We start from the raw sequence: 24,465 nt of genomic DNA on the forward strand, positions 1-24,465 counted from the left end.
CTGAAAACAACCTCGACGCCTGCACAGTATGCAATGAACATAGCGTTAACAACTGCAACGAGGCTCAGTGTCTCGGGACAGCTTGAGCGCAGACCATACGGCCATAGTAGTATAGCGTCATCAATTACAGGACGTTCAGACTAACTGATTTCATAGCTGCGCTTCGAGGGGCTCTTAAAGCTACAATAGAGGTGGATGATTGGCGCAAGGTAGCTCAAATGGCGGACGAGGTAAAACATGTGTACACAGATGGTTCCAAAGTAGTGGAAGAAGTAGGGTCTGCGGTATACTGTGCTGATTCGGAAATATACAGATCCAACAAGCTGCCAGATCACTGTAGCGTTGTCCAAGTGGAAGTATTAGCCGTAATCAAAACAGTAGAAACACAGGAAGAGAATATCGTAAACAGTATTCGTCTTAACTTTTATATTGGCAATAGTCTCGCATCTCGAACGGATGAACTATGAATGACCAGCAAACTTTCTTTAAGATTTGAAAGAATTTTCATTGAAGAAAGCTTCATTAAAATTGTTATAGTAAAATTGAGATTGATGATTGTCCCGTTGACTCACCTGCAACATCAGTTATCACCAAGAGTGGTCACGATGTCTAATATGCCATTTTTGGGTGCATTTTATCTGTAAACAATTTCGGCGCCATCTAAACAATAGCCTTAAGTGGCCAGATTGGTTTATGTGAGTGATTTTTCCAACAATAAGAAATGGAAGCAAAATTGGAATTTAGAGTTGCGAAAGTTTGGTAAACAAGTAAAACACACAAAGCAGTGACTAAAGTGAGAAATGACAAGTTGATGACTGGTTTGTTGACAGCAAAAGCTAAATGAAAACTTGTTTCAACTGAAAAATGCGGTTGTGATAGAGAATCATATAAGAAATAGACAAACAAAAGATATTAAAATGGAAAACAGAGTTCACTGGGTAAGCGCGCGGAAACTAAAAGCAAATAAAATTGCGCAGAAAAGGGGATCGTCGCCTAGACAGCTGGTATTTCAACCAAGCAACAAGTATAAGTAAATTTGAGTTAATAAATAGTCTAGCACAGCATTATGACTTGACTTGACTTGGCAGTTGTCTTATGTAGCAGTAATCTCTTGATTGAATTATGTGATAAAAACACAGTAACCAGTGTTGCCTTTTTAGTCAATCGATCGGCGGACAATTTCTGCCCTCTTTAGGCGACTAAACTTTCACTTCGCCAGTGGTTAATCTCAGAACTGTGGCTACACCTTTTCCAGTTTAAATTCAGAAATTTACAATTAAAATTCATAAACTTCCAATTAAAGTTCAGAAAATTACAATTCAAGTTCAGAATTTCCAATTTAAATTCAGAAATTTACAATTCAAGTTCAGAAATTTGCAATTCAAGTTCAGATTTTCCAATTCAAGTTCAGAAAATTGCAATTCAAGTTCAGAAATTCCAATTTAAATTCAGAAATTTAAAATTCAAGTTCAGAAATTTGCAATTCAAGTTCAGATTTTCCAATTCAAGTTCAGAAAATTGCAATTCCAGTTCAGAAATTCCAATTTAAATTCAGAAAACTACAATTCAAGTTCAGAAAATTACAATTCAAGTTCAGAAAATTACAGTTCGAATTCAGAAATTTATAAGTAGGGTGTTAATTTTCAAAAGTTATTTTAATTAATTAATTTTATACTTATATATTACTTGCGGAAGTGTTGATGACCATGTTACCAAAATGGTGGCTTGGGTATAGTGTACCCCAAGTTTTCTTCAAGGTGCGTACATCAAATGGAGGATAATTCTTTCCAAAAAGTGCACGATGACGCTACGGCCAAGAAAGTACTTCAGTCGAAACAGCAGTTTGGAAGCAGTGGAAGGGAGAGACCTCCACAGAGTTGCGAAGGTGGAGGAAGACTTGACCTCTCATGGTGTTACGAAACTGCCAAAATCGCGATTAAGTGCCAATTCATGATGAATGATGATGATGGCGGATAAGTTGAGATATTTTGACATACGTTACTTCCGGGAGTGTGGTCATATCTTCGTCATAACTGCTGTCATACTCAGTGCAGATCAATGGTTGTGACGCTAAGAATATAGCTACATAGATGGCATTGCAATTGCTTCTTATGAGCGAGAGTTTTTTCTTCGCTATCTCGCAAAATTGATTTAAACGAGTTAAGATGTCCAATGCTTCCTTAACACATAGATACCATCTTACATACATTTATTTCCATTCGATGAAAAAAAATACCCAACAAATTTTCTGAACTTGAATTGAAAATTCTGAACTTGAATTGTAATTTTCTGAACTTGAATTGCAATTTTCTGAATTTAAATTGTAATTTTCTGAACTTGAATTGGAAATTTCTGAATTTAAGTTAGAATTTTTGAACTTGAATTGTAATTTTCTGAATGTGAATTGTAAATTTCTGAATTTAAATTGGAATTTCTGAACTTGAACTGAAATTTTCTGAACTTGAATTGAAAATTCTGAACTTGAATTGTAAATTTCTGAATTTATATTTTTATTGCTATTTTTGGAGCTTTTCGGCCGGTTGATTTAAATAAAACAGGGATTTATTAGATCCTACGCGTTTCAACGCTTATTCGCGTCTTCATCAGGGAATTTATTTCTATGAAAACAATAAATTACAACCAATATTAATTGACATGAGCCATGTAACACTTACGATAATTAACATTTAAATTGGAAATTCTGAACTTGAATTGTAATTTTCTGAACTTGAATTGTAACTTTCTGAACTTAAACTGGAAAAGGTGTAGATTCAATAAATGTGTACATTTCTCCAAAACAAATTATATGGACAAACAGTGTACCTTTCCAAACTCTCACTTACTGAATCTAACCCATATATGGGCAAATGGAAGCGTAAGGGTGTATTGGTAAACGGAAGAGTAAAGAATTAAATTTGCGTATGATTAAAAAAATTGGAACACCAAGCTATTGGAAACAAATTTTTTTTGTAACTTTAAGGACTGATTTTATAATAAAATTGGTACAACGAAGCTCTGTAAAAATTTAGATTTTCATGTCAATAAAACTGAACTTGTTTGACTTGCGGCACGACACGTGTTTTCTTTGTTAAAACGAAAGTTTGTGTGACATTGTACTTTACCAAAGCAGACCAATCTAAGAAATTTAGAAACGTACTAACTAAAAATATTTATTTTTGTTTTGTGCAACCTTTTGTTATTTTTTACATATACATACATATTTGGGCAATTCACAGTCTTCTATTCGTTTAATAAAATTTTTCTGTAGGAAACCATGGAAACAACCTGAAATTTGGTTAATTTCTTTGAGATTTGGCCCCTTTTCGACGAATTTTTGTCCGAAATGAAAACATGGTGTGGCAAACGTGCTACCATCACACTACGGCAGCCACCTTGTTCTGGTATGTTAACTAACAATTATTACTGTCACCCTAGGAATACAAGTGAAAACTTATAAAATAACCGATTTTAGTCAACATTAGAATAACAATGACCATTGTGTACCATACTAATGTCCGGTTTCTCAGTGCGAGTTTAAACTACACTTAAAGTTGACTAGAGTTTAACCCGGCCGCTTAAACTGAGATGAGCAGCAAGATTTTATGTTATCGAACAAAGTGGCAAGGTTAAACTCTAGTCAACTTTAACTGTAGTTTACACTCGAACTGAAAAACTGGGCATAAGTGTGCCAATTAAGCGATAAACGTTAAGATTACAAACAGCTTCGCTCACCTGATGCAAATCTCAGGTCTAGAGTGGCATTTTTGGTACGTAAGACTACATTAAGCGGAGTTGCATTTGATAGTTTAATAAAACTTAGTAGTATTTACAAATGAAATTGTTAATATATTTCTGCGGAAATATAAATAATGGAACATTGTGGCCTCCAACAATGCGAAAACATGCGGAAAAGAAAATTTTTTTAAATTAGAGTAAAAGTTAGGAGAAACTTAACAAAATATAGAGCGCCCAATGTTTTCCTCATGAAAAATTATATACTTATAGGGCTGTTTAAACAAGTCGATTTTCTGAACCATTTTTCTACGGTCAATCAAATGCATTAGGGTGAATCATATATGTTATTTCTAATTTCTGTTTTTATGTACGGGTCCCTTTTCGCTCTTATTTGGAATCCAAATCTATAAATAAAGTGTTGGTTGTAAAGATGGAGATTCGGGCTATTAGCAAGCTTTGGGCAATTTCGGTCGTAGTGCTTTTGTTTAGCTATATTTTATTAAAATAATTTGTTAAAAATAAACGATTGTGAGCACACAAAGAAATTTATTTGTACTATGGCACTATTGTGAATATTTGCACTGCATTAGCGGCAGTTGCTCTCATACGCCAGATGGCAGCGCAAGCTGTAAGTTTTAATTGATTGATAGAATAGCTGATTTCTGTTGATATTTGATAAGAGACATTTAGATTGGTTGCGCAAGATGCGCATGGGTACGGCTCGTTTACATAAAATGTTGTTACCACATTCTTAATTTATGCATATAGAATGGACTTGGGTGTACAAAATGTAGAAATCTTAGAAAATATTTAACCGATATAGTTTGTTGTCGCGTTTAAAAAGCTTTTCACAACAATTAAAAACTCTACGTTTTCTATGCTGTATGAGAAGTAACCTCATGTAATAAATAAAATTTTTAATGAAAATCACTATCTCTGAACTGAAAAATGTTCACCATGACTATGCAAACCCTGTTTCAATCTTATATATCCCTGCACAGAACCCTAAGTGACCGTTTTCGGCTGAAACAGCAATGGCAACCCAGATTTTCCCGTTATGCTAACTGAACCGAGTGCCTGTCAGAAAAAAGTCACACACACACTTGTACTAATCCACAATGACAATGGCTGTTGATATGACACTGATTTCTGTGCCACGATTGTCATAAAAACCACTGATGACCTGATATGAAACTTCTCGCTCTCTGAGAGCGCGTGAAAAGGTTAATTTTAATAATATTGGCCACAGATGCCATTATCCTCAAAATCACATTTGGGCACTCCAGAATAACTTTGGGGTATTTTGCATGGTAGAGGTTTAATTTATGATTTTCACCAAAAATGTACTCAAACTTGTCAAATGGGATATCAAAAAATTTGTGACAACACATTTCATCGAAGGGCTGCACACGAAAACGTTTTGGTAGCAACTTTCGATTGGTGAAAAAGTTGTCTTCTTAGTCTTCGCATTGCGGAAAGTGCATGGATAAAGGTCATGTTTTTGTGTCTCTTGCGACATTCCATTTTTGACAACTGAGACAAATTGTACGTACATATACGTATAAGTTAACGCATCATGTTTCATTGACTGCTTTTTAATAATAATTTGGTTCGCGTACCGCTGATAGTCCGTTGCCTGAAGGTGGTTGTAAGATTTCGTTCATACTAGGCTTCCCAGAAAGGGAGAGGGGACCCTACCCAGTAGGAATCATTTTAAAGTCCAAAGTTGTACTAGGCAGTTTCCAAATTACACAAGGAAAACCGAAGTAGAGCTTTTACCTACATTCTGACTACAAGCTCTCCTCTTTTCTCTCACCGATTGACTAATTTGCTCAACTAGGCGAAAAACCACCAACTCTCCGCATCGGGAATAACTCTATATCTCTGTGGTCAGATGATACAGGGAGTCCAGATCGATGTTGTTGGTGTTGTATTAAAGATAAAGCCGCTCCCCGAAGGTTTTGGGGAGTGTTATCGGTGTTGATAGTCCTTTCCCGGATATAGATCCGGTATGTTCCGGTAACAAAGCACCAATAAGGTACTAGCCCAACCATTTCGGGGACGATTAATATGACCACAATAAACCTTTTAGACCATCCCACCCCCATCCATGGGGAACTTATTTAGAGTCGCACATTCCTATTTGCAACAGGATTCCCCTCGCGTAGGTGAGGTTGATATTTGTGTAACGCAAGGTTTGATGCTATAAAGCTTTCTATTGCGCTTATCAACCCTTGAATCCCGTCCAGATCGATATTCCAATTGCTTAAAAAACAAAAGGTATCGACTAACTATTTGTCGCACTACAACCACTGTTTCTCGTTTTTTCATTCTCAAATGGTGAAAAGGCTGCACTCGAAGACCGACCTATATTCGAAGGCTTTGTTGGCCTGTGAAATAAACTTAAGTCAGAAGGTTTTAAAGTGAATTTTTAATAATTATATAAATATAATATTACTCACTAGTAAGAATTTATTTTTTATACGAAATTAAATTATTCCCCTTTCTCTTCTTCTAATCATATAGTTGCTGTGTGATCTCGCACTTTACCACGTACCTTGTTCCCACATTACGCAACAATATAGTGATTACACTTACGCATACATTCTCTAGTACTTCACACAGCATACACTGAAAGAAAAAGACTGGTAAAATCAACCGAAACACGGGTTAATTCAACCGAAATTTCTGTCAATTTTTATCCATCGCAACAAGATGTTGAATCAACTGCGCACAAATCGTTGATTCGTAATTGACCGTTTTAGTAGCCAAATGAACAAGAACAATTGTTGCGACAGCTTTGTACGAAAGTACCTATGTTGCGGCATTTGCAAGGCAGATGAGTTTTCACTGAGATGTTTTCATGGCAGAAATACACTCGGAGTGCTTGCCGAAGGTGTGCAGTGCCGAGGGTCGACCCCGCTTAGGAAAATTTTCTTCTAATTGAAAAACCCTATTTCTAAAATTTTGATGTTGCTTTGTCCGGGGTGTGAACCCAGGGTCTTCGGTGTGGTAGGCGGAGCACGCTACCATCACACCACGGTGGCCGCCATATACATACGTAAATATGTGCATACATATAGTACACAGCATACATAAGTACAAAGTAGAGAGCGCAGTGAGCGTAAAATTCTCTTTGAAATTTGCTCATGTATTGACAGTTGATCGCCGTTGAAATGACCTGTAAGATCAGTTGTGTTAACAGAAAAATCAGTTAGATTGATTAAGAATCTATCAATTTTACAAAATTTTGTTAACTTAAGAGCGACAATTTCTCTTCTTTGTTCGCTTGACAAAGAACTCGGTCGAATTAACCATAATTCTACCAATTTCACCGAATCTCCGTTAAGTCAAGAACAGCAGAACCAATTTGTTGATTTTACTAGCACCATTTCTTTCAGTGTACCAATACCACACACTACGCCTGTATTTACATTCTACACATATCTCCCATATATCGTACCACTTAAAAGACTACGCTTAAGCTTATGCATACGCTTAGATTTTCCACTGCATTCAGAATTCCCCCATACCGTGAGCAATGATGTTTACACATCAAATATGAAAAAAATTCGCATATCTGACTTGTTCCAACAACTAGTGTACTATTTCCTAGCGAGTCTAATATACATATAGGTCATTACATAACTCATCTTAAAGAAGGTTATTAAACCCGGCGCTCTAAAAGTTGAGTATAAAATAGTGGGCAACGGTATATATGGACTTGGCTCCATAACGACAGACTGCAATCTATGTAGTTAGGTTACAAGCCACAAGTAATTAACCTTAGTAAAATATACGATGTATTCCTGAGTTTGTATTATCAAAACACTGCACCGTTATATATAGATTTACCATTATCTTTAAGCGAAATCAAAGAATTCGCAATAAACTACAGTGTGATGGTCTAATTCCAGGTAACGGACAATTAGCTGTAGTTATTGTTAGTATGTTTTTTTTTTCAGTTCATGTACCCGGTATACAGTTTAAGAATAGCCAAATTGTATCAGTTAATTTTTATACGCTTGCGGTTTCTTGGTGTTACCAGTAAGACAGCGATTAAATCATGCCAGTCGCTGTAACGCAATTTCCCTTGTTTGTGACTCTACTTTGTTTCTGGTATTATATTTGTAATTTGCGAAAGTCTCAAATGACAACAAGTAAGGAAGGCTAAGTTCGGGTGTAACCGAACATTACATACTCAGCTGAGAGCTTTGGAGACAAAATAAGGGAAAATAACAATGTAGGAAAATGTACCTAGGGTAACGATGGAATGTGTTTGTATGGCATGGGTATCAAATGGAAGGTATTAAAAAGTATTTTAAAAGGGAGTGGGCCATAGTTCTATAGGTGGACGCTTTTTCGAGAAATCGCCATAAAAGTGGACCATGGGTGACTTTAGAATGTGTTTGTACAATATGGGTATCAAATTAAAAGTATTAATGAGGGTTTTAAAAGGGAGTAGCCCTTAGTTGTATATGTGAAGGCGTTTTCGATATATCGACCAAAATACGGACCAGGGTGACCCAGAACATCATCTGTCGGGTACCGCTACTTTTTTTTATATATGTAATACCACGAACAGTATTCCTGCCATGATTCCAAGGGCTTTTGATTTCGCCCTGCAGAACTTTTTCATTTTCTTCTACTTAATATGGTCGGTGTCACACCCATTTTACAAAGTTTTTTCCAAAGCTATGTACATTTTGCGTCAAAAAACCAATCCAATCACCATTTTTCATCGCTTGTTTCGTATGTGGTATAGAATTATGGCATTTTTTTCATTTTTCGAAATTTTCGATATCGAGAAAGTGGGCGTGGTCATAGTCGGATTTCGACCATTTTTAATACCAAGATAAAGTGAGTTCAGATAAGTACGTGAACTATGTTTACTAAAGATATATCGATTTTTGCTCAAGTTATCGTGTTAAAGGCCGAGCAGGACAGACGGTCGACTGTGTATAAAAACTGGGCGTGGCTTCAACCGATTTCGCCCATTTTCACAGAAAAACAGTTATCATCATAGAAGCTATGCTCTTACCAAATTTCACAATGATTGGTATTTTTGTTCGACTTATGGCATTAAAAGTATTCTAGACAAATTAAATGAAAAAGGGCGGAGCAACGCCCGTTTTGAAATTTTCTTTTATTTTTGTATTTTGTTGCACCATATCATTACTGAAGTTGAATGTTGACATAATTTGCTTATATACTGTAAAGATAATAAATTTTTTGTTAAAATTTGACTTTTAAATTTTTTTTAAGTGGGCGTGTTCGTCATCTGATTTTGCTAATTTTTATTTAGCACACATATAGTAATAGGAGTAACGTTCCTGCCAAATTTCATCATGATATCTTCAACGACTGCCAAATTATAGCTTGCAAAACTTTTAAATTACCTTCTTTTAAAAGTGGGCGGTGCCACGCCCATCGTTCAAAATTTTACTAATTTTCTATTCTGTATCATAAGGTCAACCCACCTACCAAGTTTCATCGCTTTATCCGTCTTTGGTAATGAATTAACGCACTTTTCGGTTTTTCGAAATTTTCGATATCGAAAAAGTGGGCGTGGTTATAGTCCGATTTCGTTCATTTTAAATAGCGACCTGAGACGAGTGCCCAGGAACCTACATAACAAATTTCATTACGATACCTCAAAATTTACTCAAGTTATCGTGTTTACGGACGGACGGACGAACGGACGATGGACGGACGGACATGGCTAAATGAATTTCTTTTTTCGCCCTGATCATATTGATATATAGAAGTCTATATCTATCTTGATTAGTTTATGCCGTTACGGGGGTACCGTTATGCGAAAAAGTTAATATACTCTGTGAGCTCTGCTCAGCTGAGTATACAAATTTCAAAGTGTTGCAGTTATTTATATTTGTAACTTCAATTATAATATTAAGCTCTTCACTTTATTCTTATTACCTGTGTTCAACGTCATAACTCAATTATTTTCAATTGCCTATTCGTGGGGCGTCATTGATGCTAAAAATTGTGCACACTGAGACAACAGCACATAAATGACAAATTGTACGCTCGTCATTTGTCGGTAAATTTTTTCTATTTTTATTTTTTTTCTGAAACTTGGTTTATTTGCCCAGGCGTGGGTGTCACATTACGCAAATGCTAAGATACCCCGACATTTACACTTACTGTATGTACGTTGAGCCTACTCTTAAAATACATATATGCAAGTATTTTTTGCAAGTTTTCTGTTTAATTTTGTTTATTTATATTCAATTTCTGTATGTACTTCCATAATTATTGGGTACTGAAGGTGGCGCACCTTTAATGGATCGAACGTTAAGTTATTGTTAAAAGTGATTTTCGGATTGAGCTACGAAAAATTGTTTATTTGCGATGTATATATATTTGTATGTATTTCTTTATTATACCTTTCATGAACATGAAATGGTATATTAACTTTGGTCCGATGTTTTGTAACGTTGAGAAATTTAGAAGATAGACTCACCATTAAGTATACCGAATTGATCAGGGCGACGAACTGAGTTGATATAGCCATGTCCGTCTGTCTATCCGTCCCTCTGTCCGTCCGTCTATCTGTTTGAACGCAAACTAATCACTCAATATTTGAGATATCTCAATGAAATTTGGCAGAAGGATGTATTTTTGTATTATATTAGACATTTGTCGGATCCGGTAGGATCGGACCACTATAACATATATATCCCATACCACCGATCTTTCATATAAGACGATTTTGGTCATTCCTGCCTCAATTTAGAAAGTATAAACGTGAAACTCGGTGATATATATTCTAACATATCATAGAAGATTTTCTGAAAAAATCACTTTGATCGGAGCTATATATAGTATATATCCCATACAACCGATCGTTCAGATAGAAAGAATTTTGGCAATTTCTCCCTCAATTTCCAATATAAAAACGTTAAACTTGATGATATTTATTCTAATATATCATAGAAGATTTCCTGTAAAAATCATTTCCATCGGAGCTATATATAATATATATCCCTACAACCGATCATTCAGATAAGGGGGTTTTTTGCCATTTTTTATTTTATATTTGTCTTAAAAATCGTTTAGGTGTGTACATCTGTTCACTATATATTTCTTATAAGATAAGATTTGGAGATTACGAACGGGATAAGATTATTGTTCAGCCCCATTCATGAAAGGTATGAAGTCTTCGGCACAGCCGAAGACAGTCCCGTCCTTACTTGTTTTTTTTTTTTTTTTAATAATGAGGTATGCAATAAAATACGATGCGAGGTGGATGAAGGTGCGATAACACAGATCCGCTGGAGTTGCCTGCTACCATTCAGTAAATCAATTTTCTTGCGGTCAAGTCGAGTTCAATTCCTCTTTGATCATATGTCAAAATCTATTTAAGCCTTCTTAAAAAAATCTTCCGCAATTTCGGGATGGCTGCATCAAATTTACTGAGTGCTCTTCCGTTGCATTGCTCTGGCATTTTTCAGAACGAAAGGAAAGGGATTTTTTATTAAGAATACGAGGAACTAAGTATTGCTGGAAAACTAAACGAGGTTTCAGACATGATGACTCCCTATCGGGCGATTTGGTGCTAGAGAAAATTATACCAGCTGCAGAACTTAACCGCTCTGGAACAATATTCTATAAAAGCTGATGACACTGATATCATCGGCCTCAACACCCGCGCCGTTAGTTCTGCTCACTCCAAACTGGAAAAAGAAGCGGTAAAGATGGGTTTGATGGTGAATGAGGACGAAACGAAGTACCTGCTGTCATCGAGCAAAGAGTCAGCGCATATGCGCCTTGGCAACCACGCTATTGTTGATAGCCATACCTTAAAAATAGTAAAATACTTCGTTTATTTGGGAACCAGCATCAACAATTCCAACAACAACAGTTCTGAAATCCAGCGAAGAATCACTCTTGCCAATAAATGCTACTTTGGACTAGGTAGGCAATTTAAAAGTAAAGTCCTCTCTCGGCAAACGAAAATCATACTCTGCAAGTCACTTATCGTACCCGTCCTGCTATATGGTGCAGAAGCATGGACTATGACAACATCAGATGAAGCGGCTCTGGGAGTGTTCGAGAGAAAAGTTCTTCGGAAGATTTATGAACCTCTACGCGTTGGCGATGGCGAGTACCGAAGAAGATTTAACGATGAGCTGCACGAGACATCAACATAATCCAGCGAATTAAAATGCAGCGGGTAGGCCATGTTATGCGAATGAAATATGACGCTCCGGCCAAGAAAGTATTTCTATCGGAACCCGCCTATGTAAGCAAAGGTAGAGGGCGGCCACCACTCCGCTGGAAGGACCAGGTGGAAAACGTTTAAACTCCCTTGGTGTGACCAATTGGCGCCGGCTGGCAGAGAGATGAAGCGACTGGAGCGCCTTGTTGGACGGCCATAACCGTTTAAACGGTTAAGCACCAATTAAGTAAATAAGTAAGTATTGCTGGAATGGAATAAATTTCTTAAAAACAATAAATAAACCAAATTTCCCTCAACTTAAATTTAACAAAACTTCACATTAATTAGCTTTAAAACATATTTCCTGATTGTAAGTGTAGTTAGAGTAGGTTTGTCCTACCACATGCCTGACCGTATTTTAATGATAATTACACATTGGCACCCGGTAGCATGCAGCTAATGCAATTCATGTGCAAAACAATATTGTAATATTAGTGTGAAAATTGCATAATGCATAAGATTGTGTTAAACGCATCTATTTGAAAAACTGCTTATGTGACGGGTTTTTAAGTATTTAGTTTCGTCTACTGTCCATCAGACGCGTGAGAAGAGTGCTGCTTAAAATGCCAATTAATGAAAAAATAAGAGAGACAAGAAGTCACAGTAAAATGAAGTTGTGAGCTAAAAAATTGTTGCGTTAATTAAGATGGCAATTAAAGAAGTGGAGTAGAGTACTTTATTTACTCGTAAGCGATTGTTAAGAGTCATAATAAAAAGTTGTACTTACAAAAATAGACTATAAACGTTATTTTTTACATACTACCCAATCAACACCAGAAAGAAAATTATCAAAGCTTTAAGAAAATGTTAATTCTTCGTGGAATATGGTTTTAAAAGCCCGATCTAACCAGAAGTTCGTCCACCGATTACCTCAGCGTTGACTTATATTCAACCTCAGGACAAGGGACATGGAATGTTCCGCACAAACATCAATGAGCGTACTCGAAAACATGTAAATCTACAAACAGAAAACTTTGGATGGCAGAATAATAAACGGGCTGCCAAACACTACCATGCAGTCAAACCAACTATTTGTATACTAGAATAATACTAGTTTGCCAAAAATCCAAACTCTTTTGAGTTCTTTTTTTCCATATTAGAAATTGGTATTTTTAAAACGGTGATGTCCTACAAAATATCAATTGCCAGTCTCTGCATCCGCATCATACCTGTTGAAAACCTAGTCATTATATACATCAGATGCCATACTAGTCAGTATAACACTTCAGGGACATACCACTATAGTCAGCTTCTGCGCCAGCATTATACCAGATGGCATACTAGTTATTATAAATACCAATATCATACCAATTCACATACTAGTTAGTTTATGCAACAGTATATTGATAAAAGCGTTCACCGGGCGCGACCTAGCGTGTGTGGAGTAGGCTTAGGGCCTCCGTTTGTTTATCTGGATGAATCGGCTGAGTTGGTAGGTGCCGTATCTCATCGTAGTGTTTACGAAGATGTTTCCTTACCCGTCTAGGAGGCTGGAAGCGATGCCGCCATGGTGTGTTGGTAGCGTGCTCCGCCTACCACGCCGAAGATCCTGGGTTCACGCACAGGGCAAAGCAACATCAGTTTTATTTATTTATTTATTATTTAAAGTCGACGACAAACTATGGTCGACTGCATAATATAAAAGATATATAAATATACAACTCAAAAGATAAAATTTAAGATATATCGAGCTTTCAACAATGTTATATTACAAACAAAGAAATATTAATGAACATTACTATTTAATTTCAGAATATAATAATAATAAGAAATATGAGCAGAAATAAGATCTTATGCCGAAATCTTGTACTGGCGGAATGCATCAGATTCCGCTCAGCATGATTTCGGAATGCAGTGGATTCCAATCTCCCTGTTGGAATGCAACAAGATTCCAATCAGCATGTCATGGGAATCCGGCAGTGCTAAGAGTAGTGTAATGAGGATACGCCATCACAAGACATAAAAAAGTAACATGACCTGACCTGTGTTGTTGGAATGCACCGGATTCCAATCAGCTCGATGCCTGACCCATAAGATTATACTGCCGGAATGCATACGATTCCGGTCAGTGACTCATGAAAAAGCATGTTTTTTACGTTGTTGGAATGCACCAGATTCCAATCAACACAGTACTATCTTGTTCCTTCTTAATGATACATGTTGATAAATATTCCTCCATCCTTAAGCGAGACAGTTCCTGTTTTTTTATCGAAGGAATAAAATGCCGGCAAATTAAATTAGCTTGTATCTCTTAAATTAGATAGGCAAGTATTGCATTACGTATAGTGGCAAAAGTACATTCAAGACTGATGCAGCTATACAAGTCATTGTAGTGCGCGCACCATATAAGAAGAGGATTATTTTTAGCAAAGTTTCGTCGACAAAGGGGTAAATAGAAAGGAACGTAGTGTCTGGATACTCTAGGGGGAACCGCAAAAAACAAGCGGCTGAGGAGGTCCGCGGAATCAATTTCTCCAATAATGAGCTTATGGATGAACAATACCCCCAGTAATATTCTCCGATTTTCCAGAGTGGGTAAGTTAATAAGAAGAAGTCTACTTCTGTATGGAGGAAGGTGGAGATTTGAGTCCCAATTAAGGCCGCGCAATGCAAATATCAAAAATTGCTTTTGAACTGACTCAAGACGCTTTATATGCTTTTGAGAAACAGGGGACCAAACGCATGAGCAATACTCGAGTATTGGACGAACCAGCGATGTGTAAAGAACCTTAGTGAGGTACGGATCATCGAACTCTTTAGCCCATCTTTTAACAAATCCAAGTAAACCCAACGCTTTGTTGGCAAGTTTTTTAATTATTTCTTGGCAAGCACTCCAAGTGTTTCTGCCATGAGCTTCTCAGTGAAAGCTTGTCTTGCAGATGCCGTTCGGAGTCGACATAAAAAAGATGTAGGTCCCGTCATCCAAATTGGAAGAAAAGGTAGGCCTGAAATCTCTTCGGAGGTTATCGCGCGTTACATTTAAAAGAGATAGAGGTCGCACTGGTAGTGGTTCCGAATGCACCAAAAACGCAACAGTTTTGAACTAGAGATTTACCCTGAAGGCTAACGATAAACCCCAGATGCATTGCTTTAGACAGCTATCATTGGTATACACAAACGTTAAAATGTTGTTTGGATATGGACAGCAGGATTTTGACAGGTCGCTGTTAAACTTGGCACACAGTTCAGACGCTTGTTACATCACCGCAGTTATTTCATTTCTTATATTCTACGCCAGTTCTATCTGATTGTTTTTCCATGCTAAATAGGCTTTGTTCTCTCCTAAAACGCCTTAAAGGGATATTTGGTTCTTTTGTTGTTGAGTTGTTACCTGCTCGTAACGCAAGAGCGTTACACTTAAACTTAAAAAAAAAATTACGGTGTGGCAGTGTAACCCTGCTAAATAAACCAGATGATCGTGACAACTTATTTTCGTAACTTCACAAATTTTTAGTGAAGGAAATTGAAAAAGAGGCAATAATTACTAATGGGTTTTTATTCAGAAACATAAAGGTAAAGAGAACCGCCAACAGAACGAAAAGTGGGAAACAGTAAACCATCAAATCGCGGGTAGGTAATTCACCATTGGGGGAAATGTGGCACGAAATTCGTCAATTCCAACGCTATAATAATTTTATTACCACAATTTATCTATTTTTTAACGTTTTTAATAACTTTTTGTGAAATTTTAACGAAATCACCGCGTTTTTAGCTAATCCTCAAGTAGGTAATGCGGTGAATTACCTACCGCCAGTTTGACAATTGCTATTGCTGTCCGTCGTTGGCGATTCTCTATACACTTACGTCTCTGTGTTTATTATTATTGAGCTTGTAAGAATCAGCTGATACACGGGGTAGCCATTTACATATGTTCTATTAATGTACTATAAAAGTTGACACTCAGGGGTAGGAATCCATTTATTTAGACAAAAAATTTTGTATAACAAAGGAAACGTTATAAATTATAGTGGTCCCAATATATAACCTTGGGCCACACCAGCTTTTAACGATTTAAGGCCAGATATTGCTAATGATACATTGTGCTGAAGCACGCAAATAGCTAGTCGTTAAACTTACAGCAGAGACACCAAAAGCCGAATAATTACAGTTTACCTACGAAACTATTGAATATAATGTTACAACGAAAAGACATGACAAGTATTCAGACTACTCTTTTTAAACTACATATCCGATCCAAATTTATGCAGCGATTCCTAAAACGAAAATAAATGTCCCGAACATATGGAATGAAAAAATGCATGTACAATGATGACAATATTTTCGAACACCTCTAGTATTTACTAATAGCCTTTTTACATGAGTCCATTTTCCGGTCAAGTTCTTGACGTTAAATAATCTTATAATTTTGATTTCTTATGTTCGTAGGTTTACGGAAACTTGCAAGAAAGAATACAGCTTTCGCCCACACCAATTTATCCTTTGTGCAGCCACGCTAATACATCCTGCTATATTTTATAAATTAATCATGAAATCAACAAGTAAGGAAGGCTAAGTTCGGGTGTAACCGAACATTACATACTCAGCTGAGAGCTTTGCAGACAAAATAAGGGAAAATCACCATGTAGGAAAATGAACCTAGGGTAACCCTGGAATGCGTTTGTATGACATTGGTGTCAAATGGAAGGTATTAAAGAGTATTTTAAAAGGGAGTGGGCCATAGTTCTATAGGTGGACGCCATTTCAGGATATCGCCATAAAGGTGGACCAGGGGTGACTCTAGAATGTGTTTGTACGATATGGGTATCAAACGAAAGGTATTAATGAGGGTTTCAAAGGGAGTGGCCCTTAGTTGTATATGCGAAGGCGTTTTCCAGACATCGACCAACATGTGGACCAGGGTGACCCAGAACATCATCAGTCGAATACCGCTAATTTATTTATATATGTAATACCACGAACAGTATTCCTGCCAAGATTCCAAGGGCTTATGATTTCGCCCTGTAGAACTTTTTCATTTTCTTCTACTTAATTTGGTAGGCGTCACACCCATTTTACAAAGTTTTTTCTAAAGATATTATTCGCGTCAATAACCCAATCCAATTACCAAGTTTTTCATATCTGGTATAGAATTATGGAATTTTTTTCATTTTCGTAATTTTCGATATCGGAAAAGTGGTCATAGTCGGATTTCGGCCATTTTTTATACCGAGATAAAGTGAGTTCAGATAAGTACGTGAACTAAGTTTAGTAAACATATATCGACTTTTGCTCAAGTTATCGTGTTAACGGCCGAGCGGAAGGACAGAAGGTCGGCTGTGTATAAAAACTGGGCGAGGCTTCAACCGATTTCGCCCATTTTCACAGAAAACAGTTATCTTTATAGAATCTATGCCCCTACCAAATTTCACAAGGATTGGTAAATATGTGTTCGACTTATGGCATTAAAAGTATTCTAGACGAATTAAATGAAAAAGGGCGGAGCCACGCCCATTTTGACATTTTCTTTTATTTTTGTATTTTGTTGCTCCATATCATTACTGGAATTGAATGTTGACATAATTTACTTATATACTGTAAAGTTATTAAATTATTTGTTAAAATTTGACTTAAAAAAAAATTTTTTTTAAAAGTGGGCGTGTTCGTTAAATGATTTTGCTAATTTTTATTTAGCACACATATAGTAATAGGAGTAACGTGCCTGCCAAATTTCATCATGATATCTTCAACGACTGCCAAATTACAGTTTGCAAAACTTTTAAATTATCTTATTTTAAAAGTGGGCGGTGCCACGCCCATTGTCCAAACTTTTACTAATTTTCTATTTTGCGTCAAAAGGTCAACGCACCTACCAAGTTTCATCGCTTTATCCGTCTTTGGTAATGAATTATCTCACTTTTTCGGTTTTTCGAAATTTTCGATATCGAAAAAGTGGGCGTGGTTGTAGTCCGATTTCGTTCATTTTAAATAGATCTGAGATGAGCGCCCAGGAACCTACATACCAAATTTCATCAAGATACCTCAAAATTTACTCAAGTTATCGTGTTTACGGACGGACGGACGGACATGGCTAAATGAATTTCTTTTTTCGCCCAGATCATTTTGATATATAGAAGTCTATATCTATCTCGATTAGTTTATTCCGTTACGGATTACCGTTATGCGAACAAAGTTAATATACTCTGTGAGCTCTGCAATTAGGCGGAAAACTTGAAAATTTTGTTCTTCCTCTTTCTACTGCTACTACTTTTCATAAATTTGCAAAAAAAACAACACAGTTGAGGGTTATTTACATTTGGGAGCAATATGGCTGCAATTGTCAAAAATGTTGGCTGCTGAGCAAACTTCTTGTGATTGAATTATGATTTACATATTTTAAAATATTTATTTAATTGGCTCCTCAAATTTTCTTTATTTACTAGATTTTAGAAATGAGTATTAATATGTACTAAGTCTGATTTTCTGTAGACACATTTGCAAAATATGTTTGAAGCAAAAATGGGCAATTCATGGCACTTTAATTCATTAACCGCAAAGAATGTTCCTTTCTTCCATTCCATTCTCTTAGAATCTGATCAGGTCTACCTTGGTCTGGAGTTGGGAGTGAAAGTCAATTAATGGAGTGTCCGGCGGGGTGACGGGCGGAACTCCTCTGGACAAAACTAAATAATTTTTTTTGTGTGCAATAACAAATAAACCTCAGAAAAAGAAAAGTTTAGTTTTGGCATCTAGGAAGATTCCTCTACCAACTCTTTTTTACATATCTTTATTCTCAAAGCGTGGTGCACTAATGGGAAAATTTGACCCTCATCTGCCTTGCATATGGAGTTCGAAGTCGACGTAAAATATGAAGTTCCAGTTCCGCCAATTTGTAGATCAAATTAAAAAGGCCACGGCGCAAATTGGAGGAGAATTTGGAGGTATGTGAGCGCCTTGCATTTTAGATCCAAGTTTTAATAAGTTTGAAATTTGCTAAAAATGAGCAGACAAAATTGCAATTTTGTGCCGATCAGTGAAAAGTAAGTGACGCTGGATTTGGAGATATACAAATATTTCAAAAGTAAGTATCTTTTGGGTAAAAGTCTAGAATAGGGGTCGACTGCTAATACGCTTCTAAATATCGGGAGAGGTGTCAAAAGACGCGTATTGACCTCGACAACAATAATCCGAAGGCGGGAAAGAAAAATTGTATCTCTGTCCGGAGATATTTGCGCAGTTGAAGTTGGCAAAATTTCATGTGGTTGTTGTAATGCTGTTATGCACCGAAAAAAATTTGGATGGATTTAATTTTGATTCAACCCCATTGGTAGACCGGCCAGGGTAATTTTTAATAAGCGCGCCAGAAGAACGCCAACGCGAAGGGTGTTCTGCGCAAAATTACTATGGATCCCACCCCGGTTTTATAGGGACCCGGGGTAATTTTTCGGTTTTTCGTTAATATCTTTTGAACGAGTTAAAAATTATATTTTCCGCCGTCGGATCAATAATAATGATGTAAAGGCGCATCGTTTGACACCTCCCCCGATATTTTTGGACGCGTGTTAGCGACCCCTGTACTAGACTATTATCATCTGTTGTTATTTAGACATTTACCACACAACATTAATTCACAAAATATTTTGTTTGATAACGACATGGTTTTAGGACGGAAGCTAAAAAAAAAAAACAAGTAAGGAAGTTTAAGTTCGGGTGAAACCGAACATTACATACCCAGCTGTCCACTGGAACTGCTGTTGTTGTTTGTTTTATGTGCTTAATATTGTTACAAGGCAATAATACATATACATGTGGTTCTATTTTGAACTAATTTTTCTTCGAGTTATGGCTCCCGAAACATAGAAAATTGCCTAGTCATAAAAGGGGCCACGCCCATTTTTAAAATTTGATGTTTTTCCTATTTACTGTTATAAATCCACTTAGTAAATGAAGTACCATTGATACATAGCAAAGATATAGCTTGTTTTATTCGTCCACGACCTTTTAAAAATCTTTTATATAAAAGTGGGCGTGGTCCTTAACCGCTTTCGTTAATTTTTCTTCAAAGCATTCCTTATAGTAAAGGCAACCTCTCTGCTGAATTTTGTTACGATAGGTTTAACGATTTTTGATTTATGATTAATAATATTTAAAAAAAAAAATTGCAAATTTTTATCAAGAGTCTCAATACCAGTCCACACGTTAAATTTCAACATTCTAGGTGTATTATTTACGAAATAATCAGTTTTTTGTGTTTTCTAAAATGTTATATATACAAAAAGTGGGCTTGGTTATCATCCGATTTCTCTCATTTTCAATACCAATCTATTCGGGTCCAGATAAGCTCGTGTACCAAATTTGGTGAAGGTATCTCAATATTTACTCAAGTTATCGTGTTAACGGACAAACGGACGGACATCGCTCAATCAAATGTTTTTTCGATACTGATAATTTTGATATATGTAGGTATATATATCTATCTCGATTCCTTTATACCTGTACAACCAACCGTTATCCAATCAAAGTTATAAAACCCTGTGTACAAGTACAGCTGGGTATAAAAATTCGATTTGTACCGTACCAACCATGGAACGCTCCAGTTATAGATATTGTATGTATGAATGAAATATGTATGTATGCATATGTATGTATGCATATGTATGTATGCATATGTATTTTCAATCGTGGTAACAAAATACGAAAAGAGAAACAACAAAAACGTAAGAGAGTAATCGCGGTCACAATCGATTTTTCCAATGCAATACGGGAAGCGGAGGCCAATGCTTTGATAAAACATTTTCATATTTACTTTTATGTACATATGAATATAATACATAACAAAGGGCAATAAGTTTTGACTTAATTTAGTTACTGCTTCAAATTATAATTGCAAAATTTGTGTATTTCTTTTACACTAACTCGTCGCTGTTCCATCGGGAGAATGAAACATACACGATTACTCAAAACTGAAATGTAAGTTCTTACCTTTTTGATGAGATAATGCATGACCTCAAGGAGTGTGTGATGTACATATATATGTATGTATGTAGGTGTGTATGTTTTTTCACACTTGCAATTTTTTCACTAGGAAAAAGATTATGTGGAAATTTTTTGCATTTAATTGCAGCGGTTTAACATTTTTCATAATACATACATAGGTGAATGCAAGAAATATATTGCAACTTTTTTTTTATTTTCGATTTGAATTTTTTCTTTACACAGTGCAGACATATGTCACGAAATTTACGCCAATCAAACATCCGAACTTGGCACTAAAAAACTTAACATAAATAGGCGTTCTTTTCACACAATCACTTAACAGTATTCTTCTTCTTTTGCTGTATGTGTGTATGTTTATACTTTTGTAGTTTATTTCATTGCACACGAATCGATTGACAAACGAGAATAAGATATGCAAGAAATTAATGAATATTGGCAGAAAATATTGCTAGAAATGCAATTACAATAAAGAATTCGTATATATATTTTATTTATAAATAAATTCGTATGCAAATACATTTGTATATATTTTACACCAAAACGACACTTTTTTAATATATGGTGAATTTCTTACAACAAAAGGTCGAAATCAATGGCACTCGCACACATGCACTTACACCCTACCAAACAAAGACAAAGAGGCGAAGGCGCCGCTTAGTTGGGTGGTGGCTTAAGAAACGCACACTAAATATATACATATATATGTGTGTACACATGCAAAAATATTATATTTAGAGCTTTTTTGCAATTACATTGTATGCTATTTTAATCTTTAACATTTCTTAAACACAATTTTATTCGTGGAGAATTTATCAATCTTGTAGCTCAAAATTTGTCACCAATTAATCCATTTTGGAATCGTTAATGCAGCGCTCACGCGTACATACAGAAATGGAACACGATTAGGAACAGCAAAAATATCGGCCACCACCAGCAAAACGATACCGTCGAACTGAACGCGCGCCGTACTACTACTAATACCGACTTACGACGAAATCTGTGTATTCCTATCGCTTACAAAATCTTCGTCATCGTCGCGTCACAATAATAGAGTGTGAGTGAAATCGGTGCTCACATGCGTTGTGCTGTTTGAACTTCAAACTTTGAAATCAATATTACAAAGTAAAAAAATAACTTTTATAATTTTTATGTTTGCTTTTTTTGTTTTCATAAAATATTAATTATTTCTTAACTCTAAGCTCTCTACAAAAATGTATTGCTCTGCTAGCCTCACTTTGGAGTTAACCAACCACGGTTGCCACTTTCGTCCATTTGGACCAAAAATGGGTCTTTCCAAACCCGTTTGGTCCGCTGGTCCCTTTTTTTTTTTAATTTTAGGCTGTAACCAATATTTTGGTACTTTCGTTTCTTTTCCCATGAGGTGAAAATGCATAACTTATAAAATTGTCCACACCTTCATTAACCCTTATATAATTTTAATTTTACCTCAATGGATCTCTTAACAAAAATATGTTTGACATTCAAATGTAACAGAATAATTGTTGTTGATGAAACAAGGGGCTAATCATAAAATCTTGTTTTTGTGGCTAGGTATTTAACACTTTTCGTGATTGATATTTGGCACTATGTGAGTTTAAAACATGTAAGGAAGGCTAAGTTCGGGTGTCACCGAACATTACATACTTAGCTTGCAAAACTTTTCAAGTACCTTCTTTTAAAAGTGGGCGGTGCCACGCCCATTGTCCAAAATTGTACTAATTTTCTATTCTGCATCATAAGGTCAACCCACCTACCAAGCTTCATTAATTTATCCGTCTTTGGTAATGAATTATCGCACTTTTTTGGGTTTTCGAAATTTTCGATATCGAAAAAGTGGGCGTGGTTATAGTCCGATATCGTGCATTTTAAATAGTGGTCTGAGATAAGTGCTCACGAACCTACATACCAAATTTCATCAAGATACCTCAAAATTTACTCAAGTTATTGTGTTTTAGGACGGACGGACGGACATGGATAAATGAATTTCTTTTTTCGCCCAGATCATTTTGATATGTAGAAGTCTATATCCATCTCAATAAGTTTATAATTAATATGCTCTGTGAGCTCTGCTCAGCTCAGTATAAAAATAGTTGTTGCAAATGCACGAGTACCTCAAAGAAATTTGACAAAGCTTGTCACTGATGAAGCCATTATTGAATTGAAAACTACCACTCAAATGGTGTTACTTTTCGTTTGCTATGTCGATATTTAAATTTTTCTTATACAGCCCAAAGCAAATCAATGAGTTGAAGGAAGACCATTGTGGTGTGAAGCCACCAAGATACTAGGCATTTATTTTACTCGTTAGCCCACTCTGGAAAGTGTCTTCTTGTATACGCCTCACACTGCGTTGTGGCTACATTTTTTATCTTTATGTATGGAAATTAATGGCGTTTCTCCTATACAACTGCCAAATTCACTATCCTATCAGTTACAGTATTAAGAGTTGATATATATTTCCGGCCTGTATTAAATATTTCAATCAGAAAATGTTTGTCTGCTGATATTATACCTTCGATATGAAGGCATGTCCATAACGTACATAATTTGAAATACTAAGCATCTTGATCCAAAGATACGTTTTTTATTGAAAGTAAAGCAGAAACAGTATCTTTATAAATGCTCAACAAAAAACTGATATAAACGTTATGTAACACAGTTTAAACTTTTAAGACTTCTCAATGGTTAATCTGAGGACTGTGGCTAGATTCAATAAATGTGAGTTTTGAAACGTAAAAATTATACCGAAAAAAGTGTAAATTTCAAAACTCTCACTTACTGAATCTAGGCCATAGATGGGCGAATTGAAGGGTGAGGGTTTAATGGTAAACGGGAGAGTAAAAAGGAAATTTGCGTATCATCATTCACTGAAAGAAAAATACTAGTAAAATTAACCGAAATACGGGTCAATTCAACCGAAATTTCTGTAAATTTGTATCCATCGCAACAAGATGTTGAATCAACTGTGCCCAAATCGTTTATTCGTAATTGGCCGTTTTAGTAGTCAAATGAACAAAAAAAAGTTGTTCCGACAAAAAAAAATTAATGTAAGGCGCGATAACCTCCGAAGAGATCTAAGGCCGAGCTTCTCTTCCAATTTGCGTCGTGCTCCTTTTTAATTTTTCCTACAAATTGGCGGGACGGGACCTACTGATTTTATGCCGACTTCGAACGGCATCTGCGAGACAAATGAGTTTCCACTGAGATCTATTTTCTATTTACTTTGCCCGGGGTGTGAACCCAGGGCATTCGGTGTGGTAGACGGAGCCCGCTACCATCATACCACGGTGGCACTTACTAACCGAACTTCAATTGGGCGCACATCAAATATGCTGGCACACATTAAACATTATACAGTTTATTATTTTGTTTTATTAAACGCACTTTCAGCAAATTTTATATTTTATAATTTATTTAATTTATAGTTTTGAACTTCGCTTTGCAAATAGAAATGAAAATAGTAGTCACAAAACTGATTCTCAATTCTTTCAGTTGCAGCTCAGCTCATTCTCAATTTCTTCTCTCGCATGTAGTTGCCACACTTGATTGTTTCG

The 24,465-nt window shown here is 36.1% G+C and overlaps 1 protein-coding gene across 6 annotated transcripts in view; it reads right to left on the reverse strand.

Moving 5' to 3' along the window:
* Nucleotides 1-24,465, reverse strand: part of Usp12-46 (Ubiquitin-specific protease 12/46) — a 448,691-nt gene that overhangs the window by 386,773 nt on the left and 37,453 nt on the right. The window contains exon 1 of one of the 6 annotated variants that reach the window (XM_067762678.1): nt 20,897-21,183. The exons of the other annotated variants lie outside the window; for them this stretch is intronic. The gene's annotated coding sequence lies outside the window, so the exon portion shown is untranslated. Of the gene's footprint in view, nt 1-20,896; nt 21,184-24,465 lie in introns of those variants that run through there. 6 annotated transcript variants of the gene reach the window in all.

The sequence above is a fragment of the Eurosta solidaginis genome, chromosome 1 (genome assembly GCF_040869045.1).
Source record: "Eurosta solidaginis isolate ZX-2024a chromosome 1, ASM4086904v1, whole genome shotgun sequence".
NCBI classification, from domain to species: Eukaryota; Metazoa; Arthropoda; class Insecta; order Diptera; family Tephritidae; genus Eurosta; species Eurosta solidaginis.